General features: G+C 36.6%; 1 protein-coding gene and 1 non-coding gene across 2 annotated transcripts in view; one reads left to right on the top strand and one right to left on the bottom strand.

Moving 5' to 3' along the window:
• LRP1B (LDL receptor related protein 1B) overlaps positions 1–24,690 on the bottom strand; it is a 1,961,274-nt gene that overhangs the window by 1,281,524 nt on the left and 655,060 nt on the right. The window lies entirely within an intron of this gene.
• TRNAC-ACA (transfer RNA cysteine (anticodon ACA)) lies at positions 20,096–20,167 on the top strand. Its single transcript has one exon. It is a non-coding gene; the product is annotated as a tRNA-Cys (tRNA).

The following is a 24,690-nucleotide window of genomic DNA, read 5'->3' as shown; positions in this document are numbered from 1 at the left end:
TAAAAAGTGGCATGGATTAGTGATGCTTGGAAAGTTTTAAGTTAATGTTAACAGTCAGTTCAGTCGCTCAGTCATGTCCGACTCTTTGCGACCCCATAAATCACAGCTCGCCAGGCCTCCCTGTCCATCACCAACTCCCGGAGTTCACTCAGACTCATGTCCATTGAGTCAGTGATGCCATCCAGTCAGCTCATCGTCGTCCCCTTCTCCTCCTGCCCCCAATCCCTCCCAGCATCAGAGTCTTTTCCAATGAGTCAACTCTTCTCATGAGGTGGACAAAGCACTGGAGTTAACTTCAGCATCATTCCCTCCAAAGAAATCCCAGGGCTGATCTCCTTCAAAATGGATTGGTTGGATCTCCTTGCAGTCCAAGGGACTCTTAAGAGTCTTCTCCAACACCACAGTTCAAAAGCATCAATTCTTTGGCACTCAGCTTTCTTCACAGTCCAACTCTCACATCAATACATGACTACTGGAAAAACCATTGCCTTGACTAGACGGACCTTTGTTGGCAAAGTAATGTCTCTGCTTTTCAATATGCTGTCTAGGTTGGTCATAACTTTTCTTCCAAGGAGTAAGTGTCTTTTAATTTCATGGCTGCAATCACCATCTTCAGTGATTTTGGAGCCCCCAAAAATAAAGTCTGACACTGTTTCCATTGTTTCCCCATCTATTTCCCATGAATTGATGGGACCGGATGCCATGATCTTCGTTTTCTGAATGTTGAGCTTTAAGCCAGCTTTTTCACTCTCCACTTTCACTTTCATCAAGAGGCTTTTTAGTTCCTCTTCACTTTCTGCCATAATACTAAAAAATGTCAAATCAGTGTATTTTTCATATCGTTAAGTCCCATTCCTTCAGTTCAGTTCAGTCGTTCAGTTGTGTCTGACTCTTTGCCACCCCATGAACAGCAGCATGCCAGGCCTCCCTGTCCATCACCAAATCCCAGAGTCTACCCAAATCCATGTCCATTGAGAAAGTGATCCCATTCCTTAGAAGCTTTTATTTTTGAGGCAGAGCCTTAAGTTATGAATCCTGGGGAAGAGAGGAAGACTTGTTTCTTTTCAAGCAAGAGAATGAAATTTATGAATGAATAAAAGAAAAGATTTCTCTAGTACAGTACTTTTCTAATTAGGAATAGTACAGCTAATATTCATTCAGAGGTGTGCTTTCCTATAATAGAACATGTATTTAATAAAGAGAAGCAAAAGAAAAACTTTATCTATCTGATAGAGGAATATATGGAGGAGATAAAAGAGAGAAAGAGAATCCAAACCTGAGCCCCAGGTTTGTCCTGGTCATGTATGTGAAATATTGAGGGGAAAACTTGAAAGCAAGAAGGACAATAACCCCTGTCCTTTTGAGATCTGAGGAGAGGCAGCTAGAAAACACTATCCTTAAACCAACCTCAACCATCCCTTGCACAATGAAGAGTATCCCTCTTTGGTATGAGACTGAGTTGAAAGATGGCATATTTTCCAATATCCTCAATATTATCTTGGAGAGGGGATGATGGAGAAGGAAATGGAAATGCACTCCAGTATTCTTGCCTGGAGAATCCCAGGAACAGAGGAGCCTGGTGGGCTGCTGTCTATGGGAAAACACAGAGTCAGACACAACTGGCGCGACTTAGCAGCAGCAGAGGGGATGAGGAGAAGGGGTTGAAATCTGAGAAACTAAGTATGTCTGCCAAAGATGTAAGTAAATTTGCATTTTCTCCTCCAGACCATATCTTTATCGTCTTATGTCATTATTCCTAGAGCCACAAATACAGTTATGAAGGCACCTTGAATTTAATTATAGATTTTCAAAGGCTAGGGTACCTCCCTGTCCAAGTTAATGATCAAGCAAAACAGTATATCTGGTAGAACAAAGATATTGAGGTTCAGGGTTCAACATTAAAATTCCAACTTCATCAATTATTTATTATAGCTTGAAAAAAAATGTCTGCATGTCTGTTTATTCCTTGTAAAACAAAGACAATGATGATATCTTCCTGAGGAGGTTGTAAAGAACATTAATACACTTAAAATGCTTAGAAGAATGTGGTACTCTTAAAATAATACCAAGAATAATTATCACAGCTCTTATTATTATTATTACAACAGTTGCTACTATTACTACCACCACTACCTTGATTAACTGTTCCTGAGATAGGCAAACTCATAGGTGATAGGTGACAATAATACTGAATCCTTGATAAAGACAAAAGCTCTGAAGTGTTCTCACCTTAAAATTAGCACACTAGTTATCTAGTTCTAAGTCTTCAGTCTAAAGCCTTCAAAGAAAAAATAGAAGTAGTAATAGGAACTCTAATAAAAATCTCTCAGTATATTTCGCAAAGTCTAAAAGTCAGTATAAAATAAAACTTTGTAATGTCCAATAAACTTTCTTCAGGTAGAATAGCAAATTATTTTAAAGGAAAATACAAATCTACAAACATCATCTTAAAACTTAAGCTCAAACCCTTGTGATGTAAGAATAATGCTTTCACTTTTATGTAACTCTTTCATTTTTCCTAAACTCCTGTACCCCAACCTAAGTCCTAATTGCTCTTCTCAGAGATCCTTGGGCTCTCTGGATCTAAGATATTTTGAAAACCTTGTCAAAATACCTTTTATCACAAAATTCACAGGTCACTTATGTAGACTCAAGAGGTTATTGCAAGTCCCAATAAACATCTAGACTTCAAGATGTTAACCCCAACTTGACTGAACCTCTAGACCTCTTGGAGTTTTCACTCATCACTAATTTTCTGGTCCAGTAGAGCATAACCTAAAATTTTCCCAACCTTTCTACAAACCCAGAGGCCAAATAAAATGGGAAATTGGACACCATAGCAATGCAAAAGAAAAAACAAAAGCAACTGCACCCCCCAACCAACTACCTGCAAAGAATAACCAAAAATAGCAAGTCACTCCAAATATAAAATAAATATATAAATGTCCTGCCTTGATTGAATACAAAGGAAAAAAAAAAAAAAAGAGAGAGAGAAAGAACCCTTCTCAAAGTGTACGCAATGAAAGCAAACATTTAGGGGTTTTTCATTGTATTTATGGTAAATATTTTTTTCTTCTCTCATGTTATTTTTGATTCTGACTCCCCAGATAGCTAATCAGCTATGTCCTTTCTATTCCCTGGATATCTCCATGTCTAAAATGTTTTCTTAAAGTATCTGAAGATGAAAATGTATTTACTTTAGATTAAGAGGATGGGGGAAGAAATTGGGTTTCTTTTTAGATATTATTTGTGCTTCTCAGTTAATCTTCACAGATGCTCCATGCATCTGATATTGTCCAATCTTCCTAATAAATGCTATTTAATTACTAACTCAAGACAAAGGCATGAAGCCTGATTCTAAGACATTCTTCTTGTATTTAAAAGTCTGAATAATAAAGAAAGATGATGTCAAGAATCAAGAACACAGGTACTGGTTTCTTTATACAGAAGGAAATTATTAAGTGCTTATTGGTAATCCAAAAGCCATAGCAAAAAATAGTGAATTTTCTTTTATTTAAATATTTCATATACCTGTACTATTTCAAAGCAAACTCTTTTTTTCAAGTTGTTGTTTTTCTCCTCCTTGGTTTGTAATCTATTGTAAAGACAGAGACCTTCATTCAACAAAGTGAATAGAAACCTGAATTATAAAGAACTCTTCTTATAAATAGAATATTTGCAACCTTACATTTCCATAGAAAATGTGTTTTTAAAAAAGAAGAAACATCAATAATGTAATTTAAACTCAAGCAGAATATTAAAGGTCCCTTTCTTTTGCAAATAAGTCAATAGGGGCAATGACACTGCCACAGTTTCCGGACTAATACCACAATCTGATGAAATAATTTTCACATTCTATACAAGACCTAATAGACATTGCCTTTACATAGATTCCATCCTAGAAAACAGACCCACATTCAGAGGCATTTTTTTCTTGCATTTTAGAAAATAGGCTGCCAAAGTATTTCATTTGATTAAATGCCTCTTCAAGAGTTAAAAGAGTATTTGAATCATTTTTGTTGAAAATCTCTTATAATCCATGATACATTTCCATGATTTTCCGAATAGAGCAATTAGGTAACCTTTACCTCTTGAAAAAATGTCCTTGTGAATAATCCATAGATTTTACAAGGACTGTTCTACACTTGCTTGTGTAGGTTTTTTTTTTTTTTTTTCTTACCTGTATTTTCAAGGTGATTGTCTTTAATAGGTCCTTATCATATTTTCCCTCTAACTAAAAAGGGAGATGAACTAAATTCAGATAACTAAAATTTTGTGATTAAAAGTCAAACAGGCATAGTTTTCTTATGATAAGAGAAAAAAATGACATGAGCTAAAGCACAAGGAGAAGCCTTCATGAAAAAGTTGGGATTGAGTTGGCCTCTAAGGATCAAAAGAATGTATATAAATGGAGAGGTCAGAGGGCTATATAGGAGAAAATGTAAAAGATAAATTGGAAAACAGTGAGGGTGAACAGATGCCTAATTAAACCCAAAAGCTCTTGCACAGCAGAGGAAACCATAGGCAAAATGAAAAGATAGCCCACAGAATGGGAGAAAATATTTGCAAATGATTCAACCAATAAGGGATTAATCACCAAAATTTACAAAAAGTTCATGTGGTTCAAATGGGATTTCCCTGTAGCTCAAATGGTAAAGTATCTGCCTGCAATTCAGGAGACGAGGATTGGATCACTGGGTTGGGAAGATTCTCTGGAGAAGGTTATGGCAATCCACTCCAGTATTCTTGCCTGGAGAATCCCATGGACAGAGGAGATTGGCAGGCTACAGCCCATGGGATCACTAAGAGTTGGATACAACTAATTGACTAACACACACAAACATGTGGTTCAATATCAGAAAAAAAACAACCCAAACAAAAAGTAGGCAGAAAATTTAAATACACTTTCCTCTAAACAAGACATACAGATGAACAAGAAGCACATGATAAGAATTTCAACATCACTAAGTATTAGAGAAATGCAAATTAAAATTATAGTGAGATATCACTTCACAATTGTCAGAATGGCTATAACTAAAAATATACAAGCAATTGTTAGGGAGGGTGTGGAGTAAAGGTAACCCTACTACACTGTTGGTGGGGATGTAAATTGGAATAGCACTGCAGAGATTAGTACAGAGGTTCCTGAAAAAAATAAATAAATAAAAATAAACTAAAATTAGAGCTACCATGTGACCTGGTAATCCCAGTCCTAGGCATGCATCTGGAGAAAAACTTGGTTCAAAAGGATACATGTATCCCCGTGTTCACTGCAGTGCTGTTTGCAATAGCCAAGGCATGGAAGTAACCTAAACGTCCATCAAGAGGTGAACATATAAGGAAGATGTCGTATACATATAATAGAATATTACTCAGCAATTAAAAAGAATGAAATATGTCATTTGCAGCAACATAGATGGACTTGGAGATTATCATAGTGAATGAGGTAAATTAGTGAAAGACAGATATCATATGATATCACACACAGAATCTAAACAAAATCATACAAATGAACTTATTTGCAAAAGAGAAACAAACTCACAGACTTAGAGTACTAACTTATAGTTACCAGCAGGAAAGGGTAGGGGGAGGGAATACACTGGGAGTTTGGGACTGACAAATCTGAAAATTTCTAAAAAGCAAGCTTTATAAAACCTAGTATTAATAATCCTATTAGGGAGTATAAAAATGGATAAAAAAACAACAAACACTGACCTTACCACTACTGTGTGCAAGATATGAATGTGATGTTTTACATAAGTGATTCCCTTTATTCTTACGGGGTATGCATTCATTCACAAAGGCAGACATCTATTGAGGTTGCCATCTATGACAAGGAATTGGGAATACAAAACAAAATACCACATGATGCTCAGGTCAAGAATATAGGGTATGCTAAAAGATAAATGAGGTGTGTTATGTTTTTAAATATATATAATTCAGTTTAGGGTTTCCCCAGTGGCTCAGTGGTGAATCTGCCTGCAATGCAGGAGTCACAGGAGACACAGTTTCGATCCCTGGGTCAGAAAAATCTGCTGGAGGAGGGCATGGGAACCCACTTCAGAATTCTTGCCTGGAGAATTCCATGGACAAAGGAACCTAGTGAGCTACAGTCCACAGCGCCACAAAGAGTTGGACAGGACTCAATCAACATAGCTCACATGTACGCATGCACACACAACCCAGTAAGTATTTTGATAGAAGTATTTTCAGAATTCAATTAGATCAATGAAGGGAAAGGCTTCCAATGACAAAGCACTTCCTGAACTGAGCTCTTAAGTTGATAAGCAGGAGTTAATTAGATGAAGGAAAGGACATGGTAAGCTAAAAGATCATTATGTGCAGACTCATGGAAAAGTAGGTCAGGCTTAGAAAAGTAAAAGGGGTTCAGATGACTGAAATGAACAGTTGGTGTTGAGGTAAGGTGTAAAATATGGTACGTATTTTTGCAGGGAAGTAGAAATGCAGTATCCAGATGAGGGCTTCTGTTTGGATGGCATCACTGGCTCAATGGACATGAGTTTGAGCAAACTCAGGGAGATAGAGAGGGGCAGGGAAACCTGGTGTGCTGCAGTTCATAGGACTGCAGAGAGTTGGACACAAATTAGAGACTCAACAACAATAACAATTGAATAAAAGTAATGTTATTCAAACAGACTAAAAAGGAGAGAAAGCAGTATTAGAGAACAAAGAGATGAATAATTTAGTTTGGGGTCTCTTAAATTGAAATGCCTGAAGACCACCCAGAGTTTGTCAGCAATTAGTTTTATACATGAGTTAGAACAAAGTCAAATGAATGGAACTGCAAAATACAGTCAGGAAATTCCAAAAACAATTTCAGTGAAGCAGTGCTGGTGGTAATGGTTATAGTGGTGAATTGGTGGAAATCAGGAAAACTGTGGAACATGGAGGAATAAACAGATGAAAAGTAGAACATACTTCTTAAAAGAGCCCTTTGTATAGATAAGCAAACTGAGGGTTAGCAAATCTCAATGTATTTCCCAAGGTCACAGGACTAGATTCAAACCCATATATTCCTCATAAAGTAAGTTTTTTTTTTCTGCTATGCTATATTACTCTTGCTCCACCAGGCTATTTTAAAATACCCTTTTGTTGACTTCTCTCTAAAGGGAGGGCATAGGAAAAAACTGATCAGAGTTCAAGACATTGATTGGACCATGGTTACAACTGGTCACAGTCAATGAACATTAAAATCTCTGAAGTTTCTAAGCTGTATGATCTTTGACAGAATACTTAATCTCTACTTCAATTTTGTCATTTGTAAAATACAAAATAATAACACTTTAATGAGTTTCTCTTATTATTAAATGTCATTATTAAATGGGACCAGATACCATGATCTTAGTTATTTTTATATGTTATTATTAAATGTTTAAATATTTATAAAACACATAGATCTATGATTATCATCTAGTAAAATACACAAGAACTATTAACTACTTTATGGTCTCTTCATGGCCTTCCTCCGACAATGCCCTATTCATCCAAAGGCTCATGGAAGTATATGTTTTTAGCTTCCTCTTAATGAAAGTGAAAGAGGAGAGTGAAAAAGCTGGCTTAAAACTCAACATTCAAAACACTAAGATCATGGCATCTGGTCCATTTCATTCATTGCAAATAGACGGGGAAACAATGGAAACAGTGACAGACTTTATTTCCTTGGGCTTCAAAATCCCTGCAGATGGTGATTGCAGCCATGAAATTAAAAGATGCTTTCTCCTTGGAAGAAAAACTATGACAAACCTAGACAGCATATTAAAAAGCAGAGACATTACTTTGCCAACAGAGGTCTGTATAGTCAAGGGTATGTTTTTTCCTGTAGTCATGTATGGATGTGAGAGCTGGACCATAAAGAAGGCTGAGTGCTGAAGAATTGATGCTTTTAAACTGTGGTGCTGGCAAAGACTCTTGAGAGTCCCTTGGGCTGCAAGGAGATCAAACTAGTCAATCCAAAGGGAAATCAATCTTGAATATTCATTGGAAGGACTGATGATGAAGCTGAAGCTCAAATACTTTGCCCACCTGATGTGAAGAGCTGACTCATTAGAATAGGCACTGATGCTGGGAAAGATTGAAGTCAGGAGAAGGGGATGACAGAGGATGAGATGGTTGGATATCATCATCAACTCAATGGATATGAGTTTGAGCGAGCTCTGGGAGTTGATGATGGACAGGGAAGCCTGGTGTGCTGCAGTTCATGGGGCCGCAAAGAGTTGGACATGATTGAGCAACTGAAATGAACTGATATTAATACACCCAAGATTTTGTTTCATGGGCAACAGCAGGTACAACCTAGGACTAAGAATTTATGTTCTCTAATTGGACTTCTGGGCTTTCCTGGTGAGTTGTAAAGAATCCACCTGTGAATTCAGGAGATACAGGTTCGATTCTTGGGTTTGGAAGATCCCTTGGAGAAGGAAATAGCAACCCACTCCAGCATTGTTGCCTGGGAAATCCAGTGGACCAAGGAGCCTGGTGGGCTACAGTCCATGGGGTTGCAAAATAATCAGAAACAGCAACTACAACAAAATGCGTCTGATTTGTATGAGAGTCCTACATCCTGATATCCCTCTCTGATAAAGCTAATAATAACAGTGTCTTCGTTTCTAATTTGAGTACTGTTCTATGAGTTACTCTCCTCATGAACTTACAGCATGCAGAGAGTGACTACAAGATGTCACCAGTCCTTTGTCTATGGCCATTGTATCATGAACACTGGGCTCAGGCAACTCCCTCCCATTCAAGGAGAAATTTTGGCAGGGGTAGTCCGATTGGAAGCATCTGAGGAAATTGGAGGTGATTGAGAGTATGCTCCTGGAAAAACCAGCAGTGAGTTGACCTTTGATTCTGTTACTAGATTCTGCTATCACCTCAGTTATCAATGAACTGATGATCTTTTTCAAATGACTACATTTTGTGAGTTCCAACTTCCTTATCAACAATAGAAAATGGTCATGTTAATAATCTCTGAAATCTTCAGCTCTTATAAACTGTACCATAAGAATATAAACTTTATTACTTTTAGTTTTGTGATAGTTATAACATTTTTATTTATATTCATTTTGAGATTTGGGATGAGAATACTGAAATTGTGAACTCCATATAAAAGACTTACTATAAACCTGGATTTAGAAAAATTAAATATCCAAATAAATGGTAATTCTTAGAGTTCCTGTTTGTTAGAGTATGACGTGTTTCATTAGAAAGGAAGAGTCTACTGAGTCATTAATATACTTACATTTTGTATGGAAAAGTTTGGAGGTTCTCTCCGAATTTATGTATATCTACCAAACATTCAATGCATTTATTCCCTGATACAGGGAATGCATCAACTTCACTGCACTGAATATTTTTCCATTGGCCATTGAAGATAAAAAAATCTAAGCTAAGTATATATGCATGCATGCTCAGTTGTGTCCAACTCTTTGTGATCTCATGGAACAGAGCCCATCAGGCTCCACTGTTCATGGGATTTTTTCAGGCAAGTATACTGAAGTGGGTTGCTATTTCCTACTCTAGAAGCTAAGTGAAGATGGCCTATATTCTGGATAGAAACAAAAATAAATAATCATAAACTTCTAATTTTAAGATTTTGCATTATTTTTTATCAGAAAATTCATATAACATTTGAAGATTAAATAATGATTACACCAAAATTCCACAAACAGCATAATAACCAATATACCTTTAAAATTATGTGGGAATATCAACCATGTCAACAAAGCGATGTGTCTCAATTACATTTTTTAAAAATATGAGTTGGTCATAGAGTTTATGTACCTTCCAGTTTGTCATAAAAATCAGTCACTGTAGAACGAAAGTCTGACACTCATAATCTTATATTACAACTCTTATTCACCAAAATGAGGTTGTCTACATATTTTAAATGTGTGTTATATGAAAAACTTACAGTCTTTCTTGAAATATATTTTAAAGCAATTCAAGGAATTCAACATAAACTATCAAAATAGGCACAATAAGAGGTAAAATTTCAAAACTGTGAAACTGGTTTATTAGTACATAGTAAAACCCTGGCAATAGATTGTTCTTTTTGTAACTCTACAAAGTGTATTTTTAAAAGCTTCCAGAGTTTCTGCTCAACTTGATTCAACTATATTATTGTAAAATACAAGTTTACTTAACAAGGATCTGAGAATTTTAGCCCTTTTCCAGGCAAACCCAAGTAGCTGTTCAGATTACTTAAGCATAAAAAATAATACAAAATCCTACTTTTTTTTTGGGGGGGGGGGATAAAACTCCTTTTAACTGAATGAGACTCTATATCTAAATTCAACACTCCACGTACTATGTATTTGTGGATAGGTGCACACTTTAAATTGGCTTTTGTTTTAAAGGTATGCAGGTGTTTGGTTTAACATATATAGTGCTTTTCATCTAGTCTTTCTAATTTTCTCTCCTGCCTGACCCTTTCCCACTGTCAAATGATTAAGCAGCTTCTAAGCAGGAGCTTTAGAAATTTAGTAGATGGCAACTGCTAGTTTCTCAAGAGGCAGGTCAGGTGGCCTGGTATTCCATCTCTTGAAGAATTTCCCACAGCTTATTGTGATCTGCACAGTCACAGGCTTTGGCAGAGTCAATAAAGCAGAAGTAGATGTTTCTTCTGGAACTCTTGTTTTTTCGATGATCCGGCGAATATTGGCAATCTCATCTCTGGTTCCTCTGCCTTTTCTAAAACCAGCTTGAACATCTGGAAGTTCACGGTTCACATATAGCTTAAGCCTGGCTTGGAGAATTTTGAGCATTACTTTACTAGCATGTGAGATGAGTGCAATTGTGCTGTAGTTTGAGCATTCTTTGGCATTGCCTTGCTTTGGGATTGGAATGAAAACTGACCTTTCCCAGTCCTCTGGCCAGTTCTGAGTTTTCCATATTTCCTGACATATTGAGTGCAGCACTTTCACAGCATCATCTTTCATGATTTGAAACAGCTCAACTGGAATTCCATCACCTCCATTAGCTTTGTTCATAGTGATACTTCCCAAGGGCCACTTGACTTTGCATTCCAGGATGTCTGGCTCAAGGTGAGTGTTCACACTACTGTGATTATCTGGGTTGTGAAGATATTTTTTTGACAGTTCTTCTGTGTATTCTTGCCACCTCTTCTTAGTATCTTCTGCTTCTGTTAAGTCCATACCATTTCTGTCCTTTATTGAGCCCATCTTTGCATGAAATGTTCCCTTGGTATCTCTAATTTTCTTGAAGAGATCTCTAGTCTTTCCTATTCTATTGTTTACCTCTATTTCTTTGCAGTGATTGCTGAGGAAGGCTTTCTTATCTTTTCTTGCTATTCTTTGGAACTTTGCATTCAAATGGGTATATCTTTCCTTTTCTCCTTTGCTTTTCACTTCTCTTCTTTTCACAGCTATTTGAAAGGCCTCCTCAGACAGCCATTTTGCTTTTTTGCATTTTTTTTTTCTTGGGGATGATCTTGATCCCTGTCTCATGTACAATGTCACAAACTTACGTCCATAGTTCATCAGGCACTCTGTCTATCAGATCTAGTCCCTTAAATCTATTTCTTACTTCCACTGGTTAATCATAAGGGATTTCATTTAGGTCATACCTGAATTGTCTAGTGGTTTTTCCCACTTTCTTCAATTTCAGTATGAATTTGGCAATAAGGAGTTCATGATCTGAGCCACAGTCAGCTCCCAGTCTTGTTTTTACTGACTGCATAGAGCTTCTTCATCTTTGGCTGCAAAAATAGAATCAATCTGATTTCAGGATTGACCATCTGGTGATGTCCATGTGTAGAGTCTTCTCTTGTGTTGTTGGTAGAGGGTGTTTGCTATGACCACTGTGTTTAAAACACTATTAGCCTTTGGCCTGCTTCATTCTGTACTCCAAGGCCAAATTTGCCTGTTACTCCAGGTGTTTCTTGACTTCCTACTTTTGCATTCCAGTCCCCTATAATGAAAATGACATCTTTTTGGGGGTGTTAGTTCTAAAAGGTCTTGTAGGTCTTCATAGAACTATTCGACTTCAGCATCTTCAGCATTACTGGTCAGGGAATAGACTTGGATTATCATGATATTGAATGGTTTGCCTTGGAAATGAACAGAGATCATTCTGTCATTTTTGAGATTGCATCCAAGTACTACATTTTAGACTCTTTTGTTGACTCTGATGGCTACTTCATTTCTTCTAAGAGATTCCTAACCACAGTAGTAGATAAAATGGTCATCTGAGTTAAATTCACCCATTCCAGTCCATCTTAGTTCACTGATTCCTAGAATGTTGACGTTCACTCTTGCCATCTCCTGTTTGACCACTTCCAATTTGCCTTAATTCATTACCTAACTTTCCATATTCCTATGCAATATTGCTCTTTACAGCATCAGACCTTGCTTCTATCACCAGTCACATCCACAACTGGGTGTTGTTTTTGCTTTAGCTCAATCCCTTCATTCTTTCTGGAGTTATTTCTCCATTGATCTCTTGAGAAACCTGTATGCAGGTCAGGAAGCAACAGTTAGAACTGGACATGGAACAACAGACTGGTTCCAAATAGGAAAAGGAGTATGTCAAGTATTTCCCCATGGGAAATAGATGGGGAAACAGTGGAAACAATGGCTGATTTTATTTTGGGTGGGCTCCAAAATCACTGCAGATGGTGATTGCAGCCATGAAATTAAAAGATGCTTACTCCTTGGAAGGAAAGCTATGACCAACCTAGGGAGCATATTGAAAAGCAGAGACATTACTTTGCCAACAAAGGTTCATCTAGTCAAGGCTATGGTTTTTCCAGTAATCATAGATGTGAGAGTTGGACTATGAAGAAAACTGAGCACTGAAGAATTGGTGCTTTTGAACTGTGGTGTTGGAGAAGAGTCTTGAGAGTCCCTTGGACTGCAAGTAGATCCCATCAATCCATCCTAAAGGAGATCCATCCTGGGTATTCATTGGAAGGACTGATGTTGAAGCTGAAACTCCAATATTTTGGCCATCTGATGAGAAGAGCTCACTCATTTGAAAATACCCTGATGTTGGGAAATACTGAGGGCAAGAGGAGAAAGGGATGACAGAGGATGAGATGGTTGGATGGCATCACCAACTCAATGCACGTGAGTTTGCGTAAACTCCAGGAGTTGGTGATGGACAGCGAGGCCTGACGTGCTGCAGTTTATGGGGTTACAAAGAGTCAAACATGACTGAGCAACTGAACTAAACTAAACTGCTAGTTTGGCTCATCACATTTCCACAGATATGGCTGCTAAAGAGAAAATGTGTGCTCAGTCTAGTTTGACTCTCTGTGACCCCATCGACTATCGTGTACCAGGCACTTCTGTCCATGGGATTTTACAGGTAAGGATCCTGGAATGGATTGCCATTCCCTCCACCAGGGGCTATTTCCAACCTAGGGCTTGAACCTAGTCTCCTGTGTCTCCTGCATTGGCAGGTGGATTCTTTACCACTAGTATCACCTGGGAAGTCCATCAGACAATGAGTGCAAATAAATTTTAAGGAAATTCGTTCAAGTCCTATCGGGGTGATGTGGAGGATATGTGTTGCAGCCATCCTGTGTCTACTTTACAACCAAGGAACTCTGACACTAGAAACTTCTCTTCTTATTTAGAGGCTGCAAGGGGAATTTAGCCATTCTCTCCTCTGGAGAGAAATATTGTCTCTATTACCCAGAAATGTAAATAAGTCTGAGCAAATTGTTAATGCTAGAATGATCTCCTAACCGAGACTGTTTGCTGTAATCTAATTTCCTTTGTTCTACCCAAAGTGTCCTACTCATAGGGCTCTGGAGCCATTACATATCTTTAGGTTACAACTGATTTCACATCTTCATCTAGCAAACTTACTTATATTTCCAAAACCATAACAGAGGTCAACCTACTCTCTGAATGCTTTTTATTTATGGTAAATACTTAGATTTACCTGTCTCATTTCTTTCTTTCTTCTTCTTCTTCTTTTTTTTTTTTTAGCAATTATCCTCCAATTAAAAATAAATACATACATATCTGTCTCATTTATCATTCTGTTTATTTGCCTATCTTGGCATCTATGAAAATATTCCATAGTAACTGATTGTATTTTTTGGTCAATCTTATCAACTACACTGTAGGCCCCTTGAGGACAAATCTCACTTTACAGATTCAACTATGAAAGACAAACTTTGACAGCTTGTTAAATTAATTTACTTTTCTAAATCTGAATTTTCCCTGTGTGAAATGAGCCTATCATAACCTAACTTATCATAAAATATATCCTATAAAATCTGAAAAACGCATCATACCTAGAATTCTACTTCTTTTTCCCTTGCAATGATTCATAATGCTTATTGAAAGGCCAGTTTTGTTATGAATTTTGTTATGAAGGGGAAAAATAAGTACAGATTTGTTTTTCTACATCAGGTCCTTGATGTTTTTATAAAGTATTTTAGAAAAGTTCATTTCTTGGCAATTTGCAGCTAATGTCTGCATCTATAAATTATTAGCAGAGTGTTCTTATTGTTATGTATTCTTCCCGTTCAGACTACCTCCTTTCTACTGAAAACAAAGGTGTTAAAACCAATAATTCTACTGACTGTAGCATCTGTGGTAGGTTTTTTATCTGTTAATGGGCAAATAGGCCGCTTCCATATTTTAGCTAATGGCACTGCACTGCACATATCTTTTCAAATTATTGTTTTTCTTATATTAGGAGTAGACTTGCTAGATCATATGGTAGTTATAATTATTTGAGGAACCTCCATATAGTTTTTCATAGTGGCTATATCAATTTACATTCCCACCAACCGTGCACAAGAGTTCTCTTTCCTCCACATCCTCATCCCAACACTTGTTATTTCTTGTCTTTTTTGATGATAGTCATTCTGATTGGTGTGAGGCCAGCATTATCATGATAACAAAACCAGACAAAGGAACTACAAAAAAGAAAATTATAGGCTAATATCCCTGATGAACCTAGATGCAAAAATTCACAACAGATTATTAGTAAGTCAAATTCAATGATACATAAAAAGGATCGCCTGTCACAGTTCAGGTTGGCTTTATTCTAGGAATGCAAGTATAGTTCAATATCCACAAATCAACCAACATAATACAACACATTAATAAAACAAAGGATAAAAATCACATGATAATCTTGAGAGCGCTCATCCTTAGGTAGGTTTATTAGGAGTCTGAGGCTCTCAAGGAGGAGAAAAGGACAAACTTTTTTTTCTACATTGCTTTGTCTTAGTCAATTTAACAATGTATCTTGCTCAAAGACATATTTTTCCTTAACAAGAACCTTCTGAATAATCTTGATATTTTAAGATATATGTGTGGGAGTGGGTCTGGTAAGATCTTTCTATTGTTAGTTCTAATCCTGTTATCTTTTATATTGTGGGAGTGGGTCTGTAAGACCCCTTACTGTAATAAGGTATATATAGCTCCCTTGCTAAGACTAGTTAGGGAGGCATTCTCTGTCCCCCTTCTGATGTCTATGTGAGAAGCTTTCTCTGTCCCTTTTTACTCTAATAAAACTCTGCTACACAAAAGCTCTTTATTGACCAAGTCTAGCACCTGCTCCTGAAGCTAGATCTACTCCTTTGGAGGTTATGAGTCCTACATCATTCACCAAAAGCTATCAATCTCAATAGATTCAGCAAAAGCATTTGACAAAATTCAACATCCTTTCAAAATAAAAACTCTCAAAGAAGTTGGTAAAGAGGGAATGCATCTTAATGTAATAAAGGTCATTTATGACAAACTCACAGCTAACATCACACTCAATAGCAAAAAGCTGAAAGGCTTTCCTCTAACATCAGGAACACGATTAAGATGCCCACTCTCATCATTCTTGCTTAACATACTATTTCAAGTTCTAGATGCAGAAATCAAGTAAGAAAAAGAAGATGCATACAATTTAGAAGGCAAGAATTTAAACTGTCACTATTTGAAGATGACTTGATACTATATGCAGAAAACTCTAAAAACTTGACCATAAACAAATTAAAGTTGTAGAATGCAATATTTATACAGAAATATGTTGCATTTATATATGCAGATAACTATCAGAAAATTTTTTAAAAGTCCTATTTACAATTGCATCAAAAATAATAAAGTAGTAAAATAATAAATACAAAAATAATATTTAATCAAAATTATACTCTAGAAACTATAATACATTAATGAAGTAAACTGAAGATAATGCAAATAAATGGAAAGGGACCTGTTGTTCATGGATCAGAAGAATTAATATTGTTAAAATGTCCTTGCTACCAAAAGCAATACACAGATTAAATACAATCCCTATTAAAATACCCATAACACTTTTATTGAATGAGAAAAAAATCACCCTAAAATGTTTATAGAACCACAAAAGATCCTGAATATACAAGAAAACCAGAGAGAAACGAACAAAGCTGGAAGAATCATGCTCCCTGAGTTCAGACTATACTGCAAAGCTATAGTAATCAAAAAAGTGTGTTACTGGCTCAGAAAACAAGAGCTATAGATCAGTAAAAGAAATAAAGAACACAGAAATAAATCTACATACTCTGGTCAATTAATCTATAATGAAGGAGGCAAGAACATACAATGGGGAAAGATAGTTTCTTCAATAAGTGGTAGTAAGAAAACTGGACAGCTTCAAAAATGAGTGAAGAACATCAAGCAAATACCAAGAATCATGAATACCTGATACATTCTATGAATGGTATTTGCTTGATTTTCACTCACTAGGAATGTGCTACTCTTTCTTTCTTCACTTGGTTAGTGCATCCTCATCTTTTAAGACTCACAGCAGCATCCTTTCCAGAATATTTTCCCTGAACCTTAGACTGAGAGTAACATGCTTCCTCTGGTCTCTGGCACATATCTGTCTCAGGAGGTTTACTCTAGGTGTTATATTCATAAAATCTTCCTCCCCAGTTAGACTGAAAGCTACCCAGGGGCAAGAATCTTGCTCCTTCATGTGTGTCATCTCACCACTGCCTGGGATTGTTTCTATTAATATGATAACATAGAATTTAAAAAAAATTTGAACATATACTGAACTTGTAAGGTAAATTATCAGAGTTCATGATGGTCTAGACACTGTCTTAGACAATATCAGACTTTTCTTATACTATATCTTGGGTTCAAAATTGGCTTTATCATTTGCTAGATGTATGACAGTAACAGATTACATATCTATTATCACTTCAGTTTCTTAATTTGTAAAGAGGGAGGAATATTACATCTATTTCAAATGGCTATTTAAGGACTAAATGAGGTAAAACATGAACCACACACAATTGTGGCTAAAACACACCAAAAAATCTGGCTTTTTAAAAAAAATATTTGTGATGCTACATAATCAAAAGATAATTAAAATTTATTCTAACCAGAAGACTTAGTTTATAATCATGGATCTTCTATGTATTTGGGATATTTTCTTACCCTCAGTTGTCCCTTCTACAGATTTAAGAGAAACCACTACTGACATATACCTTCCACTTTAACTGATTTGTAAAGATCAAATATTATTACCGTACTAATTATAGTTGCCACATATTGATGCCTTTTTATATTTCAAAAACCATGGTAAAGGTTTTCCTGACACTATTTAATTTTACCTTGATGAAGATTCTGTTGGCTAGGTGTAATTTAAATTTTATGAAGATAAATTGAGACTTAAATAGTTTTATTAACTTTTTCAAAACCACAGAATTGATAAATTGTAGGTTAACATTTAACTTCTAACTCCAAAATCCACCCCTTGAAACACTGCACCCAGATAAAATAAAATACATAAAACATAATGCTCTACATAAAGCAATATGAAAGTTTTTATTAAATTATGAATAGATAACCAATGGGAATTTGCTGTATGGCTCAGGAAACTCAAACAGGGGTTCTGTATCAGCCTAGAGTGATGGGATGGGGAGGGAAATGGGAGGGAGGTTCAAAAGGGAAGGGGTATTTGTTATCTATGGCTGATTCATGTTGAGGTTTGATAGAAAATAACAAAATTCTGTAAAGCAATTATACTTCAATAAAAAAATAAACTTAAAATTAAAAAAATAATAGCTGCCAATTTCAGTGGTAATCATTCTGTATTTAGTCTTATAAACTAGAAAGGTTGCATTAATTCAATTTTTCAGTTCCGGTCAACTCATTCACTCAGTCGTGTCTGACTCTTTGCGACCTCATGGACTGCAGCACACCAGGCCTCCCTGTCCATCATCAACTCCTGGAGTTTACTCAGACTCATGTATATTGAGTTGGTGATGCCATCTAAACATCTCATCCTCTGTCATCCCCTTCTCCTTCCACCTTTAATCTTTTCCAGCATTAGGGTCTTTTCAAAGGAGTCAGTTCTTTGCATCATGTGGCCAAAGTATTGGAGTTTCAGCTTAAGCATGTCCTTCCAATGAATATTCAGGATTGATTTCCTTTAGGATGGACTGGTTGGATCCCCTTGCTGTTCAAGGGACTCTCAGGAGTCCTCTCCATCGGACCATAGTTCAAAAGCATCAATCCTTCAGCATTCAGCTCTCTTTATATTCCAACTTTCACATCCAAACCTGACTACAGGTAAAACCATAGCCCTGATTAGATGGACCTTTGAGTGTTTGCCTCTAATGTAGGAGACCTGGGTTCGATCCCTGGGTTGGGAAGATCCCCTGGAGAAGGAAATGGCAATCCACTCCAGTATTCTTGCCTGGAGAATCCCATGGACGGAGAAGCCTAGTAGGTTACAGTCCACGGGGTCACAAAGAGTGGGACACGACTGAGCGACTTCACCTTACCTTACCTTTGTTGACAAAGTAATGTCTCTGCTCTTTAATATGCTCTCTAGGTTGGTCATAACTCTTCTTCCAAGGAGCAAGTGTCTTTTAATTTCATGGCTGCACTCACCATCTGTACTGATTTTGGAGCCCAGAAAAATAAAGCCTGTCCCTGTTTCCCCATCTATTTGCCATGAAGTGATGAGACCATATGCCTTATCTTAGTTTTCTGAATGTTGTAATTCAGCTTTAGGCAGCACAAATGATTAAGAACTTCTGTGAATGAAACACTTGATTATCAGCTTTAAGAAAATTAAAAATAACAAAAATAGAAGACAGTTATCAGGTGCTTTAAACTGCATATTCTTAAGTTGAAACATTATTAAAATCATATCACTAATCAAAGCTTTTTGAGATATTAATACCAAAAAGTACAGTAATACTACATTTTTTATTTTTATATTCAAAAGATAGTAACTTTTTCCTTTGTCTTTTTCATCTCATCTTTTTAATATAACTCTCATATGGGATCTACATGTATCTGGACCTATGATTTTCATCATTTTATCCTTAGGCTTTCAAGAGAAAAGTATAAAGGATATTCTGGCATTATCAAAATTCAAAGAATGCTAGGTCAAAAAGTTACCAAGAAAAACCATTTGAGTAAATTTTTTTTTCTTTTTTTCATGCATGAGATTTTTTTATTCTGAGAATATTCTTCCCTAGATATTAGCTCTGCAAGGATGAGTGGTTAAGTGTTCTGAAAATAGGTACCACCTACCTCAAAAGATGCTAATGGGAAAAATGAATACAAATATTTTATAACTAAAAGCCTGTGGCTTGTGGGCAGGGAACATATAAGCCCTAAAAAGGGAAGTGGAAAATGTAGGTATTAATCTAGATTTTAAGACAAAAAAATCTTTTCTCTCGTGGATACAAGATAACTGACACTAAGATATATATTTTTAACTTTTAAATTACCAAGGTAATGAAAACAATGTTTCTTATATAATTTGTTTATAAACATTAATAAATAAGAATGGTGATGAGATGAATTACTGCTGTAGCTGCCACATATATTTTAGACAGAAAGTCTACTAAGGTATTAATTTTCTCAATGAGCCATGTAATATACAGAGTTCAAGGGATGAAGTTCCTAGAGCTAATACATGGCAAAGTCAGAATCTGAATAAATCAGTCTCATTCCTAAAATTTCCTTCTATGCCATACTGCTTATATAATTTTAAATATGTTTCTGTATTTCTATTGATTTGTTTTGCATTCTTGATGCTGTCCTATGAATGGGCACAGAACAGAACTAGGATGAGAAATTTATTAAGGGTTTCCCTAGTGGCTCAGCTGGTAAAGAATCTGCCTACAATGCAGGAGATCCAGGTTCAATCCCTGGCTGGGGAAGATCCCCTGGAGAAGGAAATGGCAACCCACTCCAGTATTCTTGCCTGGAAAAACCAATTGACAGAGGACCCTGGTGGACTATAGACCATGGTGTTGCAAAGAGCTGGACACAACTGAGCAACTAAGCACAAATATGAGAAATTTTTTAATAGATTGGATCCAGTGAAAACATAGGGCCACATCAGTCAAAACAAAATGTTGACATTTGTGCCGTAAGTGTAGTCGATCAGAGGCAGAGACCCACCCAGTTATATAGCAGGAATCCTGAACCTGAGCCAGGAGACTATAGAACTGAGAGTCAGACAGCAAGGAAGCTTAGACAAAATGGAGTCTATAGCTTGGTGTCACTGTGCAGTCCAGGAAGCAGCAACCATGGCATCACCTGGCAATCTGTTGCAAATGCATAATTTCAGGGCCCCATAGAAATAGAATCTGCATTTTACCAAGATCTCCAGATATTTTACAGGTATTAAAGTTTGAGAAGAAGCAGACTATGGCTCTAGAAAACAAAATTTCAAATAGTCATATATTATAATAAACAATAGCTCTCTGGAGAAATAATATGCAGAGAACAAGAATGGACAGTGATACAAGGTAGCAATTCTCATATATGCTTTAACTACTGGTTTAGAACCAGTCTCCGATTGAAATGGGCATGCTTTAAACTTAAAATCAATCCATTTAAAAGATTTGTTCCAGAACAGTTTTTCTCCTGAGGAGAGTCAAATTTTAACACCAAAAATATCTACAATAGAAAGATTCTCAAACTCTGGCCATCTTCCCCTTTGATTACCCTCGTCCCACTTATAGTTTTGTGAGTAACTCTCTTCTGTGACTTCTGTGTAGATTTTGGCAAGGAAAAAAATTCCCCTCCACTTTTGAATACTTTAGTGTAATGCCTGTTAAAGCAGAAAAAACAATCAACTCTATTTCTTTTGATTACTTGCAATTTGGTAGCCAATTTTATTACAAGCCCAACATGAGAAGCACCAGGAGGCCCTGTTTGCTGACTATATCAATTCTTTTTCAAATTGTTCAACACATTTCAAAGTCTCAGCATACAAATTACTTGCTTTTTTTCAACATAAGAGTGAGGAAAGGGTACATAAATCTTTAGGAAATGAGGCCGTTGAAACAGCCAGAATAACGCTATTGTCAATGTAGTAAAAAGTCACTTTAACACTTCTATAAAATTCTTATAAAAGTAAAAATGTCTTTAATAAATCCAGTGACCCTGATATAAATACAAGATTGCTATATACATACCACATACCTTTGCAAATGTTCTAAAAGCCTTTATGCAGAATTGCACTAATTCAAGTGATCTCTGTAATGAGGGAATCCAGCTATTTTATTATCATAATTTTATTGCTGACCCATTAAAGAAAAGATAGTAATGAATCTTTGAATTATCTTAGCTCTCTAATATTCATCAAGGAAGGGATTCAAAACAGTGCCATTTCAGAAGTGCTGGTTTCTCAGTAATAACAATTTCAAGCTAACATGACTAAAAGTTTCATTTTTGGTCTAGATGCCATTTTGAACAGAAAATAAAACCCAAGAACTTAGGAAAAAGTGCTAAAGAAAAATGTTACATGAACAAAGAGTTTGCCCATAGATATGCAAACAAGCAAAAATTATAGTTGAGTTTTGACACCCAGATAAAACAATATCCAAGTGGTCAAAATGATCTAGTAATTAGAATGATCTAGATTTTCAATTTGAAGATGTCAGTCCAATGCAAACATAAAGAAAATGTAACATTTATATATGCGATAAATATATTAAATCACAATTTTCACTATGAGTTTGGTAGTATTAGTATCTCCACTGTACAGTTGGGGAAACTCTAGTGTTTTATCTTCCCAGACTCCCAGAGCTCTCTCAGACTCAAGGAGACAGCTGGAGTCTACCTGAAGGAATCCTCCCGGCATGACAGCTGGGGTAATAAAAAGATTTACATCTGTTCCATGACAATAAAGGAATACTGTACTCTGTTTCATAACATCCAGCATCTTGCAAACTGTTGTTTCATATGTATTGTCAGTTTTGTTACATCGTGCCACTTACTCTTGGCTGGTAGTGGTAGACACTTAGTAACTTCCACATAAGATGATACCATTCTTGGCTTAAAAATCTTTAATTCCTATTTCACTCGGTAACAGCCAAGTCCTAATGTAGGTCTACAGGTCCTTATGTTGTCTGGGTTCTGTTGTCACTCATAACTCATTTTACCTTTGCTCTCCCATTCATGTAGCTCTAGCCACAATTAGCGCCTTAGCTTTGGTTAAATGTTAGCCATGCTCTCCTCTAAGAGCCCTTGCCCTTGATGTTTCCTCTGTCTGGGGTATTCTTTCCCTGGGTAATCACATGGCTGGCTCTTCAAATATTACATTCTTATCAAGGAATGCTGTAGCAATCCATCTAAACATAAAATCTAATGTGATGGTCCTTTTTCCCTTTTCCTCATTTTTCTTCTTCAGTTCAGTTCAGTCCCTTAGTCGTGTCCGACTTTTTGCGATCCCATGAATTGCAGCACTCCAGGACTCCCTGTCCATCATCAACTCCCAGAGTTTACTCAAACTCACATCCATCGAGTCAGTGATGCCATCCAGCCATCTCATCCTCTGTTGTCCCCTTCTCCTCCTGCCCCAATCCCTTCCAGCTTCAGTGTCTTTTCCAATTAGTCAACTCTTCACATGAGGTGGCCAAAGTATTGGAATTTCAGCTTTAGCATCATTCCTTCCAAAGAACACCCAGGATTGATCTCCTTTAGAATGGACTGGCTGGATCTCCTTGCAGTCGAAGGAACTCTCAAGTGTCTTCTCCAACACCACAGTTCAAAAGCATCAATTCTTCGGTGCTCAGCCTTCTTCACAGTCCAACTCTCACATCCATACATGACCACTGGAAAAACCATAGCCTTGACTAGATGGACCTTTGTTAACAAAGTAATGTCTCTGCTTTTTAATATTCTATCTAGGTTGGTCATAATTAGCACTTATTAATATTATTGTATATATTTCTAATCATATGCATATATACATGCTCAGTAGCTTCAGTCATGTCCAACTCTTTGTGATCCTAATGAATGTAGCCCTCCAGGCTCCTCTGTCCATGGGGATTCTCTCCAGGCAAGAATACTAGAGTAGGTGGCCATGACCTCCTCCAGGGGATCTTCCCAACCCAGGGATAAAACTCCTGTCTCCTGCATTGAGGCTGATTTTTTACCCACTGAGCAACCTAGGAAGCCTATATATATATATATGGACTGGCTGGATCTCCTTGCAGCCAGTCCAATAGAGAAGACTCTTGATAGAATCCCTTGGACTGCAAGGAGATCCAGCCAGTCGGAGATCAACCCTGGGTGTTCTTTGGAAGGAATGATGCTAAAGCTGAAACTCCAGTACTTTGGCCACCTCATGCGAAGAGTTGACTCATTGGAAAAGACTCTGATGCTGGGAGGGATTGGGGGCAGGAGGAGAAGGGAACGACAGAGGATGAGATGGCTGGATGGCATCACTGACTTGATGGACATGAGTCTGAGTGAACTCCGGGAGTTAGTGATGGACAGGGAGACCTGGTGTGCTGCGATTCACGGGGTCGCAAAGAGTCAGACATGACTGAGCAACTGAACTGAACTGAACTGATATATATATATAGGTTTACATATATATATATATATATGTAAGCATGTTATTGTACCAAATCTAACCCTGGCTTATCTTTTACAGATTACATTCTAAGTCAGGTATATTTTTTCCCCATTTTATTTGTATTCTGATAATGCAGTAAGAATATAAGTGGTAACTGAAATGACTAAAAAGGTCAATAGAAGTCAAAATTTAACACAGTGTAATTTCAATTATTTAAAAAATAGGGTAGATACTTCATCCAGCAGGTTAAAGAGTGCTGATTATTTTATCCATTGGGACTTATAAGTATGTATAAAACTAACTATATGGCAACCTCTTACCATTTTCTGAATAAAATAACAGGAAATTACAAGAAAAATACCATAAAAGCTACTGAGATATACAAAAACCTATCCTCTTGTTCACATATAAGCATAATTGCTTTCAGATATCCATGTAAAATGATTTAATTTAATGTAATTTTAGGTTTCATAAACTTGGCTCAGTTCAAGAAACTACTATGACATTAAATTTGCTTTTGATATAGAGTAAGAAAAGTCTCAGTATCCCAGAGTAACATACTACAGTTTGTTTCTGATGAAGAGTAATTATTCAGCTACTGGTATTTTCATCAAGTCTATTTGTACTTTTGGTTACAATCAGAATTAGCAATAATTTTGGCAGTATGACAAATCAAGAATGGAGTATTAAAAACTAGTCATGAGATGAAAAACTTCAAATTGTTACCCTAAAACCATAATCTCTCAAAAGTTGAACAGAAATAAATACTTAACATGTCTAAACCATTTCTTGAGATAATGACACAGCACTTCAGCAACAGAATGGGCCTATCAGATCAGTCTAGGTACTGAACATCAATCAAGTTAA

The sequence above is a fragment of the Ovis canadensis genome, chromosome 2, assembly GCF_042477335.2.
Source record: "Ovis canadensis isolate MfBH-ARS-UI-01 breed Bighorn chromosome 2, ARS-UI_OviCan_v2, whole genome shotgun sequence".
Lineage (NCBI taxonomy): Eukaryota > Metazoa > Chordata > Mammalia > Artiodactyla > Bovidae > Ovis > Ovis canadensis.
This window is presented reverse-complemented; position numbering and strand designations above follow the sequence as displayed.